The sequence below is a fragment of the Pan troglodytes genome, chromosome 7 (genome assembly GCF_028858775.2).
Source record: "Pan troglodytes isolate AG18354 chromosome 7, NHGRI_mPanTro3-v2.0_pri, whole genome shotgun sequence".
NCBI lineage: Eukaryota > Metazoa > Chordata > Mammalia > Primates > Hominidae > Pan > Pan troglodytes.
The window spans coordinates 145077501-145095200 of record NC_072405.2 but is presented as its reverse complement, the minus strand read 5'-3'; the positions used below and the strand labels follow the sequence as shown (position 1 = coordinate 145095200).

The window sequence follows — 17700 nt, the reverse complement described above, 5'->3', positions numbered from 1 at the left end:
AGACATGCACACGCGCGCGCACAGCCGCTCTCCCTCAGACACACTGGAGGGAAAGGTCAAACTAAAGGCGAGGGAGCAGAGAGACCGGAGGGAGCCGCTGCCGCCGCCGCGCGCCATGACGGACGCGGCGGAGGCTGCTTTCTCAGTGCGGACGCCGCCGAGCCCCAGCTCTCGCCGCGCCCCCTGCCCCCCGCCCCTCGCGCGCCCCTCACCCCGGCGCTGGCGCGTCCCCGCGCCCTCTCCCCCGGCCGCTCCAGGCGCGCCTCGGGCACGGGGCGCGGGGCGCCGGGAGCGGGAGGGTGGGGGCCGCGGCGGGCCGGCGGCCTCCTCGCCCGACCCCCGACCCCGGGCCAGGTGAGTGCCTTGGGGCGTGAGAGGGCGTCCGGAGCGGAGAGGACACCGGGCGCTCAGCCCCCCGCCTGACCCCCTTCCGGGGCGCTGACAGGCTCTCGGGACACGGCCTCTGGGGGGCGTCGTGGGGTCACTTGTGTCGGTGGGTGCTTTTTTGGCGCCCCCGTCCCTCAGGGTCGGGCGTCCGAGTCGTGGGGGGCTCGGGGCCGGGAAGTGGGCGCTGCGGTGCGGCCCTGGAGTGCAGCCGCGGCGACAGGGCATGGGGCGGGCGGCGGGAGGCAGGTGGGCCCCTCCCCGGGGCTCGTGAAGTGGGGGGACCTGGCGTGGGGGCCGCGGGAAGCTTTCGGGAAATGTTTGTCCGGCAGTTGCAAGAAACTCTGCCCTCGGGACGAGGCGCCTTGCTTTTTGCCGGGGCCAGCGAAAGTGGCGGATTTCACAGCAAAACTCGGGTGAAGCCAGGCTGGACCGGCCGGGAGTGAGAGAGGCCGGGAGCACCCGTCTGGATGGGGACCAGAGATGAACGAATCCGCCTGTGTGTAGCACCAGGGCATGATGTGTGCACGTTGCTATGCCAGTGTTTAATGTTTGTTGCTTATGGTTATTTTAGGACTAAATGATAAAAAAGTTACTTGGGAGAGAGGGAACTGCTTGATTTGACATGAGTTCTTCACTTGTGCATGCAGGAAATACATTAATCCTGTACACACACAACTGAATTTATGTCCAGTGGACTTTACAAATAATATACACAAAATTCTAAAGCCCCGAAGCAAGGTGATGTGTGTCTGAAGAGTTTCAGGTGTCAGGCTCCGTGTTCCGTGGGAACAAAATAGGAGGACACCGAAGTACTTGATATGCCCAAGCAGTCATCTTTTTGTAATAAGCTTTGGATCCCATCAAAGTGGAGTTTAGTTGTAACTGCCAGGGTTAAGTAATCGCATTGACCCGGTGCCACCCACCAGTTTGGAGCTTCTCTGAAAGTAATTTACGAGACAGTCCTGTGCTGATTGTGAATAACCAGTGCTTTTGCTGATTTTTTTCCTTTTTAATTTTACACTGTCATCATGTATGTGTATGCTACCTGCTTACCAAACGTTAGAATGAATTATCCATAGTTAAACTCTCCACTAAATCACTAAATCAGGTACTAGCTGTGGCATGTCTTTAAAAATATATATATTTGAATGTTACCTGGAAATTACCGATATAATGGTTTCAAGCTGATAGGGATTTTTTGAACTTAAGTCTAGCATAAACATTATCCCAAGTGGATGTGTTTTAAAATTTAAATCTCATCTAAGAAAACTTCCTGGTTTGTGAAAGGTGCAGGATTGTGATGATAGCTGAGGAAATGCCAGAGAGAATTTTTGGTAGAGAATAAGAGAACGACCTGTGAATTTGGTGTTAACCAGCAGTCTCGGCATATACACACTTGCTCCTTACCTAAGCATTTCTGATATGTGGGTGCTTTTTCTGTTGATTATGTGTCTTTGGTTATTTGTCATTTTCAAAAAGTTTCCTCAACAGAGGACCCTCACTTTGAAATTGAGTCCCTGTGGCATGTAGCCGGGATACCAAAAGTTTTCAGCACCAGATGCAGAGAGAGATCAGTCCCTTTGGGATCTTGTTAATTCTTTCTGTGCAGCTACTTTTGTGCTGTGAGGTCTCTTTTACATCTTGCTCCTATTGGCCATAGCTGACATATGTCTGTATACAGTCCTGTAGTGGGGTACTTAATTGTTACAACCTGAAAAGATTATTTCTTGTAATATATAAATAAATTTTTATGTTTTTCTCTCTTCTCTCTTTTTCAAGGGAACTGTAGAATTGGACAAATCAACACTTAGCATGTCCCCCTCCTGTAGGTCTTGTTGACCTTGGTGGCATCGTGGAGGTCATATGTTCATGGAGATAAACAGTTGTTGAACGGTTTACTCCAGGTGGTAAAAACACATGGATGGGAAAGTGATTTGGGCTGTGCGTATCTTGGTTTTTTAAAAAATCATTTTTATCGAGCGTTTATTGTGATCATGGCCAAAAATAAAATAATTCTTTGACTTTTTTTTGAAATACTATACACACATTTCTATATTACATTTTTAAGAATTGCTTATTTTTCAATTTTTCTAGTATTTTTTGTATATTCTACCACAGGTGAACAACTCATTTTTTGGGTGACATTTTTAGAGCTTGCTTGAGGGGCACTAGAAAGAAGGGCAGTAATGTGATGTGAATGTTTCAGCTTATGAAAACAGCTGTGCTCTACTTTAAGAAATTTGACATTTAAAAGTGTAAGATTGCAAAACAAATTAATTACTAGTTGGTTATATTATGTGAGAATTTTAAAAAAGGGATTCACTAAAAGTTGCTTTCAAATACTTAATCCCTTTAAATGGTATTTATCAAATGTGATTTGATTTGTGAATAATCAGTTGGCATACAACAATTTAGGAACAGATTTTTGGCATATGTAAGGGTTATCAGTGTGTTCTTTGAATTCTCTCTTTAGACCAAAAGTATTTGGGGACAAAGTTAAATTCAGTGTTGTTCCACTTATATGCCACCTATAATGGTTTAACTGAGTGGGAAAATTGTCATCTGATTTATCCCATATCATTTAAGGCAGCGGTGTCCAATCTTTTGGCCTCCCTGGGCCACATTGGAAGAAGAAGAATTGTCTTGGGCCACACATCAAATGCATTAACAATAACTAATGAGCTTAAAAAATTGCAACAAAAATTTCATATTTTTGGAAAGTTTACACATTTGTGTTGGGCCTCATTCAAAGCTGTCCTGGGCCATGGGTTGGACAAGCCTGATTTAAGGAGTACATTGAAGCCTAATTAAAATGCTTTTCACCACTGAGTAAAATTTTATGATCAGGTTTGTCAGGAACCTCATCCAAGGTAGTTTAGTTAGTGGAGTATCAAAAGCACCTTGTTGTCAGACACTCTCACTAGGACAGTGGTCCCCCAGCAGAGGCCAACAAGCAGTTATACCCAAACTTCAGCAAAATCAAAATAAGTAGATTTGGTCTAAAGTCCACAAGCAGTAAAAACCGTTACCTTGAAATTTTCTGTAGGTGCAAATTATTCTTCAGAATTAAAGGCTTGATTTTCCTAAGCTGTAATTCTGTTTGAGTCACTTGTGAAAAATGCTATTTTGGTAAAAGAACAACTATGTATTCTTTCAAAGGAGTTTTTTCCCTTTGTGTTAATGCATTTGCGTTTATTTGGAATTGCAGGAGATGATGAATGAAGTACTTGGGAAGTTTAATTCAGAAATCATTTTGCTTTGCTTATGTAGAAAAAAAAGGAATGTGAGTTAATAGGAGAACTTATTTGTGGGTTAGTTCGTACTTCATGTGGGGATAAGGAGGAAAGGGAGGAAGTAGCCGCAAACTTTATTAAGGATAACTAATCAAGTTTCATTTGATTTATACTGTTCATGCCTGGCTTGGGTAACAGTGACGCCTTCACCTTTTCCTAGTTTTCGAGAAATTTTATTCTTAGAGAAGGGGTTTGAAGGATAAGAGCTAAGCATCAGGGCATACAAGAAGTAAAAATTATCTTCAGAATGCTTAATAGTATTTTGTTTTGTTTTTATGCATTAGAAAGCAAGAAATTATTTTAATACTGAATATGGGTCAAAGCCCAACTTCGGGATACTGGGCATGGTTTCATACCTCTTAGCAAAATTGAATATTATAAAAATGGAAGGAACAGCTTGAATGGTGCCATTGATTTTTTTAGTACAGGCTCTTAGTTCCTCAATTGAACAAATGAGTAAAAATGAAGATTAAAGAAGAGATGATATTAAAAGAAGTGTTTTCCATTTTTTAAAAAAATCCCAAGGGACTGTCTCAAATGATTGTTAATTTCAGAACATAGATTAAAAAGTACATTACATTGGATTTATGATTAATGAGGACACAATTACAATTTTTAAAAAATACATGTAAAAAAGGTGAGTATACTACTGCAGTTTACAAATATTTGTGCCAAGATATGTGAGGCTAGCGGTAATGATTAGAAATTATAATTGGAAGTGAAGACTGATTTATGTTCTCAATTTCATTATTTAAGCCAATGTCACTTTTAAAATGTCACTTAATTTTTCTGTTCCCAATGTTCTTTTCAATAAAATGCAATCATTAGTGCACCATACTTTATGTAAACTGGGGTTTCAAAATAATATTAACTAGACTTTTTTTTTTTTTTTTTTTTTTAAGACAGAGTCTCACTCTGTCACCCAGGCTGGAGTGCAGTGGCGCGATTTTGGCTCAATGCAACCTGCGCCTCCCAGGTTCAAGCAATTCTCCTGCCTCAGCCTCCCAAGTAGCTGAGATTACAGGCACCCACCACCACGCCTGTCTAATTTTTGTATTTTTAGTAGAGACGGGATTTCACCATGTTGGCCAGGCTGGTCTCAAACTCCTGACCTCAGGTGATCCGCCCGCCTGGGCCCCCCAAAGTGCTGGGATTACAGGTGTTAGCCAGCGTGCCCAGCCAATTTACTAGATTTCTTAAGCATAAAATATTATCTAATAATATGTATATGTATGGGATTTTTTAAAAGTTTAGATTTTGTGATCTGCAGAACTGTAGGCAACAGTTTTTAAAAATAAGAAAGGCTGAGTTCAGGCCGGGCGTGGTGGCTCATGCCTGTAATCCCAGCACTTTGGGAGGCCGAGATGGGCAGATTGCCTGAGCTCAGGAATTCAAGACCAGCCTGGTGAAACCCTGTCTCTACAAAAATAACAAAACAATTAGCTGGATGTGGTGGCACATGCCTGTAGTCCCAGCTCCTTGGGGGGCTAAGGTGGGAGGATCGCTTGAGCCCAGGAGGTTGAGGCTGCAGTGAGCCGAGATCACGCCACTACACTCCAGTCTGGGATGACAAAGCAAGACCCTGTCTCCCTCTCCGGACACCCCTAAAAAAGAAAGGCTGAGTTCAGAGTTTTAGTCATGGGTGACCCTATAAATTGCAATTTCTTTTTCTCCCTAAAGGGTTTTCTTTCACTATTACATGTTTGTGTTTTCCTGATTCCACTCATGCTACTGTTAGGTGTTGAATCATCTTACCTATAGCGTCAATACAAAGTTCATTTGTAAAAACTGTTCCGTTTATTTTCTCCCAGCTGTTTCATCTGAGAAATTGTTTGAATTTCAGTTGCCGAATGTAGTTTAATCGGTTACTCTAAATAGAAAGGTTATTGCAATTTTCACAAACTAGGGGAAATATAAATTTATCTTAAGTTTATGAACATTTTTATATTCCTGTGGGGACAACTAAGCACAGTATGTATAATTTAATATCTCTGTTGGCATTTGTTCTAAGTTAAATTTATTTGCTGTATTGTTAAAATCAATGTAGTAAGGTGTACAGTCTTTTAAAAACAAATGTTCTTCTGTGGAATATTTTTCAAAAGGACCTGAAAAACATGCTCTTAAATAGATGGAGTGGAAATTTTACTATTAAATTGAATATATAGTTAAATGTGTGATACTGGTATTGTTTTGATTGTTTTTATTTTACATGTGAGGATTTTTTACATGTTTCTGTGGAACTACGTTTAAGTAGGTTTTAATTTTGATTTATAAACAAGCTTCTCTAAAAGAAAAAAGTTGTTTTGTTCTTTGTGATTATATGGTAGTCCTCAGACTTTTGTAGTTGAAAGAAGTAGAAATGAGTGATTTATTAAGCTGTTTATGTAAAATGACTAGTTGGAGCATGTGATGTAATTTATTTTTACTATAATGTGCGGAGATGTCTTCATCCCAAACAAATTTATAGCTGAATCATTTGCTATTTTTTGCAAATTTAGGGAATCTGGAATGTGCCCAGAAATGAACTGTTGATTGCCAAGTGTTCGATTGAGTAAATATCATATGTAAATGGTATTTTGCTTGTAATGACATACTGTTACTGATTAAGGACCATTTCTTTTTTTTTTTTTTTTTGAAACGGAGTCTGGCTCTGTCGCCCAGGCTGGAGTGCAGTGGCGCAATCTCCGCTCACTGCAAGCTCCGCCTCCCGGGTTCACGCCATTCTCCTGCCTCAGCCTCCTGAGTAGCTGGGACTACAGGCGCCCGCCACCACGCCCGGCTAATTTTTTTGTATTTTTAGTAGAGAAGGGGTTTCGCCGTGTTAGCCAGGATAGTCTTGATCTCCTGACCTCGTGATCCGCCCGCCTCGGCCTCCCAAAGTGCTGGGATTACAGGCGTGAGCCACCGCGCCCGGCCTAAGGACCATTTCTTAAGTATGCCTGTAAGTAAATATACTACACATATTGGTCAAATGATGTATTGACAGCTTTAATTTGTAGCGTATGCTTCTCTCACTCCTTTCTCCTTTTAGTAATTGTCAGTTGTTTGTCTTCAGCCGTATTCTGTGAGTGAACTTTTAATGCGCTGATAGAGTGCTCCAGGGTTGTTGTTTTCTAATGTTTTATCTGATGGAGTAAAGAAATAACTATCTGAGATCCTTGTGTAACTCTTATTCTGTGTTAAACATTGTTTTGAACATTTCTTTTCAATCTGTTAATTATACAGCAGATGATTCTTTAAAAATTCTTAAGACTGAGTGATTGTGTTCCCCACAAATGTTAGTACTGGGAGGGAAGGGGGTAAAGGTAAAGAGAAAGATCATAGGGATTAGTTTAGATTGTATAAAGTAAGTGTAATTGTTTCGTTCTAAAACATGTTGAGCTAATCATTGTATGCCTTTTCCCTGGGATTATAACCTTGATTTTTAATTCACGCTTCTCACTGTGAAGAGTCAGGAGTAGTGAATTGTAAGAGAGGCATATGTACCTCTTTAACCAGTTTTACATGTTATTGCTGGGAATATTAGATGGCAATAAGGAAGATAAATAGTTTCACAATGATGATCATTTTTAGTAATCACATTTAGATTTCCAAATTTTATAAGGTGGAAGAATAGACACCATAGCTATAGATGGAGAAGGGCTTTTAGGCAGAAGGTCGTTGTTAGGAAAATTCAAGTTTATCAATCTTGGAAAAAAAATTACAGTTATGCCAGTTACATTCTATGCCTTACAGCACTGCACTGTACCAGTTTTGAATATTCTGTGCCCATAAATACACTAGTATTTGTCCAAACATGAATTCTGACTTTTAGGTTAGAAAATGTGTTCATTTAAATTATAGTTTTAACTTGAGTGAAAAGGCTGGTAATTTTTATCTTCCTTTTTCTGTATTATAATTTTTTGTCATTAATTTTGAAGATCTCATGCTCTATATGATTAGTTCTTTATATGACTATTTCTGTAATTGATGAACAACTACTAGAATGAATTATTGTACTTGAGCACTTAGAATCATGTCAGGAGAGGCATGAAGTAAGTAGAACGTATTTGTGTAGAGATAATAAATTTACTTTCTAAAGCAGTGATTTTGAAACTCTTTTGCCGAGAGTGTGCTGGAGGAAGTCAAGCATTTCATCCCGGTTTCAACCAGTGCTGTTTTATTTTGATTAATTTTAAGCGTGGAAGTTTGCATAGTATTTCAGTTGAGCAAGGTTCTGTTGTTTAAAAATACGGTAGCCTCTATTGTTACCATATTTGATCTTATCACTTGCCTGCTTAAATCCTTGCTATTTTTTTATTGTTATTACGACTGATAAGACTTTTCTTTCCCTAGCTCCAACTTTATTCTTTATCTCTGATCACTTTTTCCTTTCCATGTAAACCCTGCATTCTAATTCTACTTAAATTGTTTGATGTTCCCTGAGAGGAAAATGTTATTTTTACATCTGCATGCCTTTGCACATGGAACTGCCACCATTCTCACTTGAGCTAGGCAGCACTCAATTCCCTTGGAACCTTGGTCATCTTTCCATAAAAGCAGTTATTACATTGTTTTGTAACCGTGGCCTCCCTTGAGAGCAGAGACCATCTAATTTATCTTGTATTCATACTACTTGGTGTTTATTCAGTATTCAAATGTCTGTTGAATTATTGCATTTAGAATTTGAGAAGTAGTAAAATTACTTTAATAAACACTAATGTGAATAAAATATCCCAGATCTAGTTCTGTGCGAAAGAGTTTTAGTGACAGTGTCAGACATTATGCTAAATATATAAAAGGCACCCGTTTGCACTTATCATGAAGTATAATAAATCCAAAATATTTTTTAAAATTATGTGAGGTTCTAGTGGCTTAAGTGATATCTTAGATTCAGTGATCTGATCTTAAAAGTTGATTGTGAAAGCATTTTAATAATTCTATACAGCCTTGGCTGCCTGTGATAATATTTTATATGTGATTAAAGCTGATAGACTTAAAGGGGCCTTCAAGTGTTAAGATATGTAATTCAGCAATACCAACTCTAAAGGTAGAATGGAACCTGGAGCTATCCTGCCTGAATTCCTATCACTCTCCTGTCTCTCAGTAGCTGTGTTGTCTTAGGCAAGTTACTTAACCATTCTATACCTCCTTTTTCTCATCAGTAAAATGAAGACAATGATAATATCACTTTATATGGCTGTGGTGAAGAGTAGCCAGGAATTAATGTATATAAGCACTTAAAAGAATGCCTGACATACAGAAAATACTCAATACATGTTAACTGTAATTAATTTGAAGTGGCTTCTTAAATCAATATTTATTGTGCATCATTTTCATCTTTTAAAGATAATTGCTTTCATACTTGAGCATCTAATTTTTTTAAAACTTAAGATTTTTAGTTAGTTACTATGTTTTAGACTGGCAGTTGTTTCAGTACTTTCCAAAAGTACTATCTCTACTGAGGTATTGTCCTGTCTCCCAGTGAAATGTAGGCTGTTCCCGTTGGATGGATTGACATGGGAGATTTGAAACTAGTTCTCCTGATTTCTGAGCTTATCATTGAGTTCCCATGACCAGGTGTTGGTAGTGTCCACAACAGAGCAGGAAGACAAATAGTACAGAATTCCAGTGGCAAGTTCTTAAGCCTTAACCTGTACTCTAAGTCAGTCCTAAACTTTCATATTCCTTAGTAGAGAACAGATGTTCCCCTTTTTTCCCCCCACATTTTCCTTTTTTGGCTTGGGAGAATAGATTTTTTAAAAATCTGAATTTATATTCCAAAAAGGCATGTGCAAGTTAATTTTCCTAAGTCAATGAAGCCGCTTTTTAAGCTTACTTTGTAAGATGCATACCTGCAGTGAGAGAAGTAGGTAGGGCTTTAGTAATTTGTGTCAGGAACCATGTCCTATTAAATCCTGTGAAAATATGCACATGTAGTACACAAAGAAAAATTTAAGGGAAGAAGAGTTTTTTCCGAGTTATTTTATAAAGTATTCTTTATAAAAGTATATTTCTTGTAATAATCCTCCATCTGTCCTTCTAGCCCACCTTTACTTTCTCACACTTATGCTCTCATAACAATTAAAATATAATCAAAGTTACTTGGGTAACTTAAAAATTTTTCATTATAGGAAGGAAATGTGTTTTGAGAATCAGAAATTTTTCAAATGTTAATAAATTTTAGTGTTTTTTATGCCAGCTGTGAGTTGAAGATGAGGGGCTGGGATATAAAGCTAAATCAGGTACTTATCTTTATTACTTATGACCTACTAGGGTGTCCAGAGTATGCAGAGAACATATGGGAATTTGGAAGCTGGGAATGGAGACTGGAAAAGTGCTGGATTTTGAATAGTGCCAGGAAATAAAGGAAGACTTAGCAAGGGATCATTTTTCAATGCCAGTGACATGCTGTGTAATAGTCTACCATGGGAAATTTGAATGCTTATACAATTGGTCAGTATACTAATATTGTCTTGTAATTTGAACACTAACTCTTAATATTAACAATTTTTTTCTCAACAGCCGTCGTAGGAACTTTTAAAATAGGTTTTGCATTTCCCCTGAAAATGGTGAGTCAGGTCATATTAGGAAAAATAAATTCTGGAATAAATACAATTTTGATTAAACCTGTTTTCTCTATAAAAACCCAAGACGCTGTATCTATCTTTAATGTTATCTATTGTTAAAATTTCATTTCCCTCAACAGCATGCGTTTCCATGTTTATTAGACCAAACAACTTCTTGTTTTACTTCTTACCTTTGTTTTTCCTTGTTGTTGTTATTTAATTAGAAAAGAAATGCTGTTTGGGCCTTTTCATATGCCTCAAAAATGTTTGGTTACACAGAGGAGTGAGTTAGATTTATAGGACTCACACCCAATTTGATCTCCTCAAGTGCATTTCTAACCATGTTTTCATCCACTTTTCCTTGTTTTAGGTTTCTCATAGAAATAGCTTTTCATTGAGCTAAATGTATTTCCTCTCTTACTCGTTCTTGGAAATCTAGGACTATGTATGTGAAACTTCTTATTCTTGTACACAATAACTCTTAAGTATTTGAAAATGACTGTTCTACTTCAGTCTTCTTTTTTGCCAAACTGAGGGAAAAAATTCTTTTTTTTTTTTTTTAAACTGCATGCATGTGACATGGTTTACAGACCTTTCCCCATCCATATCGCTCTACTCATGACAAAGTTTTTGTCAGTTTACCTCTGAAAATACAGTGGCCAGAACTGAACTGACTACTTCCGATGTGGTCTGACCATTGCTGAATACAGTGAAGCTATTATCTAGGATACTGTGTTTCTATTAATGTAGTCTGAAATTTGCATTGCATTTTTTTGGCAGCCACATTACCCTTTGATCACATTCAGCTTATGATCAACTAAAATCTTGTCTTTTTTCCATGTGAATTACTTTAAGTCTAATCTTTGTCACTCTTTACTTGCCAGTTGATGCTTTGAAAGTAAATGTAGGATATTATGTATTGCATTACTATAAAACTTTAAATGAATTTATATATCTGAAGATGTCACCATTTGTATAAAATAGCACAGTTTTCATGGTGTTTTCACATCTATTTAATCTTCACAACAACCATCTGAGAATCAGAAAAACTGACTTTCCACTAAGTCTAGAATTGGCACATGTAGAACTTCATTGCAAGCTTTTTGATTCCAGATCTCATGCTCATCTCATCATTATTCATTCACTTAATATGCATTTAGTGTGTCCATTCATATATGGTAGGCACCATGTGGTGCTGGTGTGTCAGGGGCGAGACACATTACAGTCTCTATCCTTGTGTTTATGATCTGGTGTATAAATACTACCAATTACTAGGCACTTTTCATAAGGAAGGCACTGTGGTAGACTATTATTTCAAAAATATTTATTGCTTCTCTCTATCAGGGTTCTTTCTGTAGTCGGATTATACTTCTCATTCTGTTGACATCAGGTTTGACCATTTGGCTTTCCTTGACCAATAAAATGTTAAAGTGACATGTCCCATGTTTGAGCACATATTTTTCATCCTGTGGTTCTGCCAGTGGCCCTTGACCCTCTGTCATGGAACCAGCATGACTTAGCTATGGCTGGTCCCAGAATAATGGAGCAGAGCTGAAGCCAATCTGTGATAAGTATATAAGTGTGAGATAAATACTGTGCTGTAAGGCACCATGATTTTGGACATTTGTTACCATGGCAGAATATAGTTCAAGCGATGATACTGGCATCACTCAAGGTGCTGTATGATGATGATAAGACTTGGGCATTGTCCTAAAGGAGCTTACAGTCTTGGTAGATGTATTACATTTCCACAGGTTATTGGGAGTTGAGGAAAAGGAGAGTAATATTACATAAGGATCTTTGAAGTTGAGGATCTTTCCTGACCTCCATCTCATCCCTAGGCTGAATCAGTCAATATGTTTTAAACCCTGGGTTTGTGATCCACTACTCACTGTCACAACCTCTTATTGTCCAAAATTTGATAGGCATATTTTCTATGCCCTCATTCAAATCACCTTTTTTAAAACAAACATTTAAGAGGATGAACTTCTACAGAATTGTGATTATGAGCTTCCTTCATAAATCTATTAATCAGCATTTAATAGCAAGCTAAGAATATACCCAGTTAAACTGTTTCTCTATTATCCAGAAAGATATCATGATGTCCTAGATTCTATGTGAATTTTATTTGTGAGCATTTAAATTTCCCATTGTCATGTCTATGTGTGCTTCTCACTCTGCATGGGATTTTAAAGAAACAAAGCCTTGGCTGGGATTCCAAAAGGAATCTTTTTTTTTTTCTTCCCCTCCGAGAAGCTAAGGAATACATACATGGCCAGGGTTCAGAAGAGTTTTGAAACCTTTGAAATAATTACATGTAAAATTTTATGTAAATATACATTGTTCTGGTCCCTAGCTTTCATCATATTATCAAAGGAAATCAAAAACTCCCCTGGAAGGTTGTAAACCCTGTTGAAGAGTGAGACTAGAAGTAGAACAAGGATCTGAAGAGCACCAATATTTAAGGGACAAGTGGAATAGGAGCCCAGAAAGAAGTCAGAGAAAGTGTAGTTAATTAGAATATTTGAGGAGCGAGAGCAAATGTAATGTCAGAGAAACCAGTTCCTTATTAATCAGAGCTTTTGTGGCGTGTTGGGGGGCGGCGGGGGGGGGTGGTAAATCCGGCAGTTCTCATGGCGTTTCATTGTGATTCCTTGGAAATTACCAAATCTGCAGATACATTTAATGTCTTGGGATAATATTTTTCTTGACCTATAAACATGAATTTAAAGTGATTACTTTTCTTTTGCTGTCTCCTTCCTATCTTGGACTTTGATTTTTCTTTTAATCCGTATCCTTCACAGATTAAAAGATCATTCTTTTTTTTCCTTTTTTTTTTCCTTCACCCCCTTCCTCTTCCCCTTCCCACTCCCAGACCGATTCAAGGCAGGAGTAAAACAATTATGTAGGTTATCTGTTAGCAGTTTTATTGCAAGTAAGTAACCTGGCTTTTGTTTGTTGTTGTTGAGAATGTATTTAAGTCTTTTTATTGTCCTTAACACTTTTGGCAAGTCTCTATTTTTATTGAAACAACTTTATTGACATATAGTTGTTATACAATAAATGGCATATATTATAATGTGCAGTTTGTTAAGTTTTGACATGTGTTTATCCATGAGACCATCACCACAGTCAAGACACTAAACATATACCCCCAAAAGTTTTCTGATGTCCCTTGATAACCCTCCCCTGCATTCTCTAGGCAACCATTATCTGTTTTCTTTTACTTTACATTGGTATGCATGTCTTAGAATACAATATGCACTCCTTTTGTCTGGCTACTTTCACCCAGCATTATTTGGAGATTCATCCATGTTGTACCATGCACCAATAGTTACTCTTTCTTATTGGTAAGTAGTATTTCATTGTATGGATATACCACATTTTGTGTATCCATTCACCTTTTGATAATCTATTTGGGTTGATTCCAGTGTTTGACTTTTAAAGTAAAGCTTCTATGAATATGTATGTACATGTCTTTGTATGGACATAAACTTTTCATTTCTCTGGGCATACACCTAGGAGTAGAATGGCTGAATCATATGGTAGCTATATGTTCTATATCTACCTAGTTTCTTCTTAAACTGCCGATGGTTTTCCAAAGTGGCGGTACCATTTTACATTCCCACCAGCATTATGCTATCATTTGGTGCAGTCAGTCTTTTTAATTATTGCCATTCTAATTAGTGAGTAGTGGTGGTTTTAATTTGCATTTCTCTAATGACTGCTGATGGTTAGCATCCTTACATATGTTTATTTGCCATCCCTTTCTCTTTTGGGAAGCATCTGTTCAAATCTTTTACCCGTTAAAAAAATCTGGTTGGTTGTTTTCTTACTGCATTCTGAGGGTTCTTATGTATAAATCCTTTATCAAATTTATGATTTGCAAATATTTTTCCAGTCTATGGTTTGTCTCTTCATTCTCTTAGCAATGTCTTTTGAAGGGCAAAGGTTTTAATTTTGATATCTAATTTATCAGTTCTTTTATGGATTGTACTTTTGGTACTGTATCTAAAAATGTTTTTTTGCGTAATTCAAGGTCAACAAAGGTTTTCTCCTGTGCTTTCTCCCTGTAGTTTTAGGTTTTCTATCTAAATATAGTGATCCATTTTGAGTTAAGTTTTGAGTATAGAAAACTTTTCTATCTGGATGTTCTTAAAACACCATTTGTTGAAAATTTATCCTTTTTCTATTGAATTCCCTTTTCGCCCTGTGAATAATCAGTTGACTTTATATATGTAGTAGTTCTATTTTGGACTCGATTTTGTTCCATTGAGGTATTTGTTGATCTTGACACCAGTGCTGCACTGCGTTGATTATTCAGTGTTGAAATCATGTAGTCTTCCAATTTTCTTTTTTTCAAAGTTATTTTTGCTAGTCTAGGTATTTTACATTTCCTTATGAATTTTAGAATAAGTGTCAGTTTTTTTAAAAAGCTTGCTTGACGTTTTGATTGGAATTGCAGTGAATCTGTAGGTCAATTTGGAAAGAATTGACATTTAAAAATTATTGAGTCTTCTGACCCATGAACATGGTATAGCACTCGGTTTAGGGCTTCATTAATTTCTCTCAGTAATGTTTGGTAGTTTATAGGATGCAAGTGTTTTATATTTTGGTCTCGTATATGCCTCTGTAAGTTGGGTTCTGCAGAGAAACAATAAGGGTGTGTTGTGTGTGTGTGTGTGTGTGTGTGTGTGTGTGTGTGTGTGTGTAGAGAGAGAGACAGAGAGATTGATTTTAAGAAATTGGCTCGTGATTGTGGTGGGTGGCAAGTCCAAAATTCATAGAATTGGCAGGCAGGATGGAACCTTAGGCAGGATTTCTCTTACAGTCTTGAGATAGAATTCCTTCTTCCTTAGGTTATCTGGTTTTGCTCTGAAGGCCTCATTTGATTGGATGAGGCCCACCCAGTTATGGAGGAGAGCTCTTTTTCTTAATGTCAACTGATATCGTTAATCACATCTACAGAATAGCAATAGCTAGTGTTTGATCAACTGGGCAGCATAGCCTAGCCAAGTTGACACATTAAGTTAACTACTAATATCATTGCAATCTCTGAATATTTCATATTTTAAAATACTATTGTAAATGGTATACTTTTTTTTTTTTTTGAGATGGAGTCTTACTCTGTCGCCCAGGCAGGAGTGCAGTGGCGTGATCTCAGCTCACTGCAACCTCCGCCTCCCGAGTTCAAGCCATTCTCCTGCCTCGGCCTTCTGAGTAGCTGGGATTATAGGCATGCACCACCATGCCCAGTTAATTTTTGTATTTTTGGTAGAGACTGGGTTCCACCATATTGGCCAGGCTGGTCTCGAACTCCTGACCTCCTGATCCACCTACTTTGGCCTCTCAGTGTTGGGATTACAGGCATGAGCCACCGTGCCTGGCCAGTGGTATGCATTTTTAAGCTCAGTTTCTGATTGATGCTAGTTCACTATTGCTTTTTAAAAAAATACTTTAGCCTTCTTTTCATTATTAAACTCATATGACTAGCAGCCTTTTCATTTGAAATTAGGATTACCCTCTATTTTTAGACATATCCTTTAAAAATATGAATTTTTTAAAGAAAAGTCCTAATGTTGTTACTTAATCTCTCACTTTTTTTTTTCTTTTTACTGGAATCATCTGACAGAAATGGCAATTTCATTTCAAGAGTCTTGTCTTATTTTTCTGGGCCATGTTCTGGTTGTTTTTTTCATCACAGGATTGTAACAGTCCTTAAATATTTTAGAGATTAAAAGTCTAGGTCAATTTAGAGCGTAATTGGCAAAATAGACATGTTACCAAAAACAGAGATATAGGAAGTTTGGGAGAGAAGTTAAGGTTCATATTTTAGGTATGACCTTTCTGCTAGTCTCTTTCTTTGATAAAGTCATTTAATTTCTTTGAGTCCTAGTTCCTCATCTGTAAAGTAGAGTAATATCCACTTCCTGTGGAGTTGTCATGAAGTTAAATGAGATGCTTTGTGTAAAGAGCCTGGACTAGTGCTGCTAAATAGATGCAGCTCCCTTTACTATATTTTTATTTATTCAGTAAATATTTGACACTCACTATATGCCAGACACTGTTCCAGACTCTGGAATTACAGGAGTGAAAAGATAGGCAACATTCCTATTCTTACAGAGCCTCTATGTTGGCTGTTCTGACAGAAGAGGAAGATAAACAAGGAAAGGAATAAACTAAACAATTTCAGATTGTAGTAAGAAGTGTAAAGAAAATCAAAGAGTGCTTGGTAATAAAGAATTGCTGTGGTGAAAGCCCACTTCAGACTAAGCAGTCAGGGAAGACCTCTTTAAAAAGGTGACGTTTGAGTAGAAATGCCCTTAGGATTTTGGAGAAACTAGGCATGTGGAGATCTGAGTGAAAAAGTTTCCTGGCAGAGAGAAGAGATAGTGCAAAGCCTCTAAAGTGAGAAAAATGTGACAAATTGAGAGAATTGAATGAAGCCTAGAGGTGCTGATTGCAAGTAGTGGAGAAGTCAGAGAGGACCAGCTAGTGTAGGGTCTTACAAGCCACAATAAGAAGAATGGATTTTATTCTAGGTGCAGAGAGAAGCCACTGGAGGGTTTTAAAACAGAGGTGTTGTGATCATTAGGTGGAAGTGTTGCTGTGGACTTTCAGAAATGAGAACTTAGCTGTGAAACATTAGCAAACTAAATACTAGCAACTTGGATTTCTAGTTGGCCAAGAAACATGAGGGTAAACAACTTATTTTCCCTGATAAAAAAATCCCAGCAAGTCTCTAACAAAAGCAAGTCTAGGTTATCTAGAGCAAATACCATTTTATATCTTTTTAATTTTACTAAGACTTGTTATGCAATTATAGATATTACAGATGTTTTCAAAAATAGTGCTTTGTGGATTGTTTTCCTTTTATGAGTCCATGTGGCAATTGACTAGCATAGCAGTAAAAAGTACAACTCTGGTTTCAGATACGAGCATGATGATTGATCACATAGAAGCATTAAGTTAATATTAACAAGGATCTATTGCCAGAATGTATTTCATTATAGGATTTTGAAATTATTTAGCTGAATGGACCTTAAGAGTTGGTCTTTTTTCCTTTATAGAAGAGGGAACTTAGATTCAAAGGGGTTAAGTGATTCACATTATTTAAACATTTAAAAAATAAACCTGGATTTTACTATTCTTCTAGTTGTAGGATGACAGGTTCTTGAGGCAAAATGTGGAATGAGAGAAGATAGTGACATCTGTTTGCTTTGTATCTGCTGCCTTCTCTGTTGCTCATTTATTTTACATCTATGCTGTTTCACACTTATCTTTGGACTTAGGGTATTGGGATGTGTCAAACAGTTGCTCCCTTAGTGTGGAAACAGACAAGTAAACACAGTTGCTACACAAGTTGCAGACATCATATGATAAAGGCAAGCTTAGTGTGTTGTGGAGGGCATGATGGGTGTGTCTGTTAAGTGTCCCTGTTTAGAATCTGTTTACATACAGAGTTGAATGTC

The 17700-nt window shown here is 37.8% G+C and overlaps 1 long non-coding RNA gene across 2 annotated transcripts in view; it reads left to right on the top strand.

Annotated features, from left to right (window-relative positions):
* The first annotated feature begins 360 nt into the window (after positions 1-360).
* The window catches only part of LOC104007768 (uncharacterized), a 48278-nt gene continuing 30938 nt past the window's right edge, over positions 361-17700 (top strand). For both annotated transcript variants that reach the window (XR_010159684.1, XR_008536851.2), the window contains exon 1: positions 361-17700. This exon is cut by the window's right edge and continues 15479 nt beyond it. This is a non-coding gene — a long non-coding RNA (uncharacterized LOC104007768).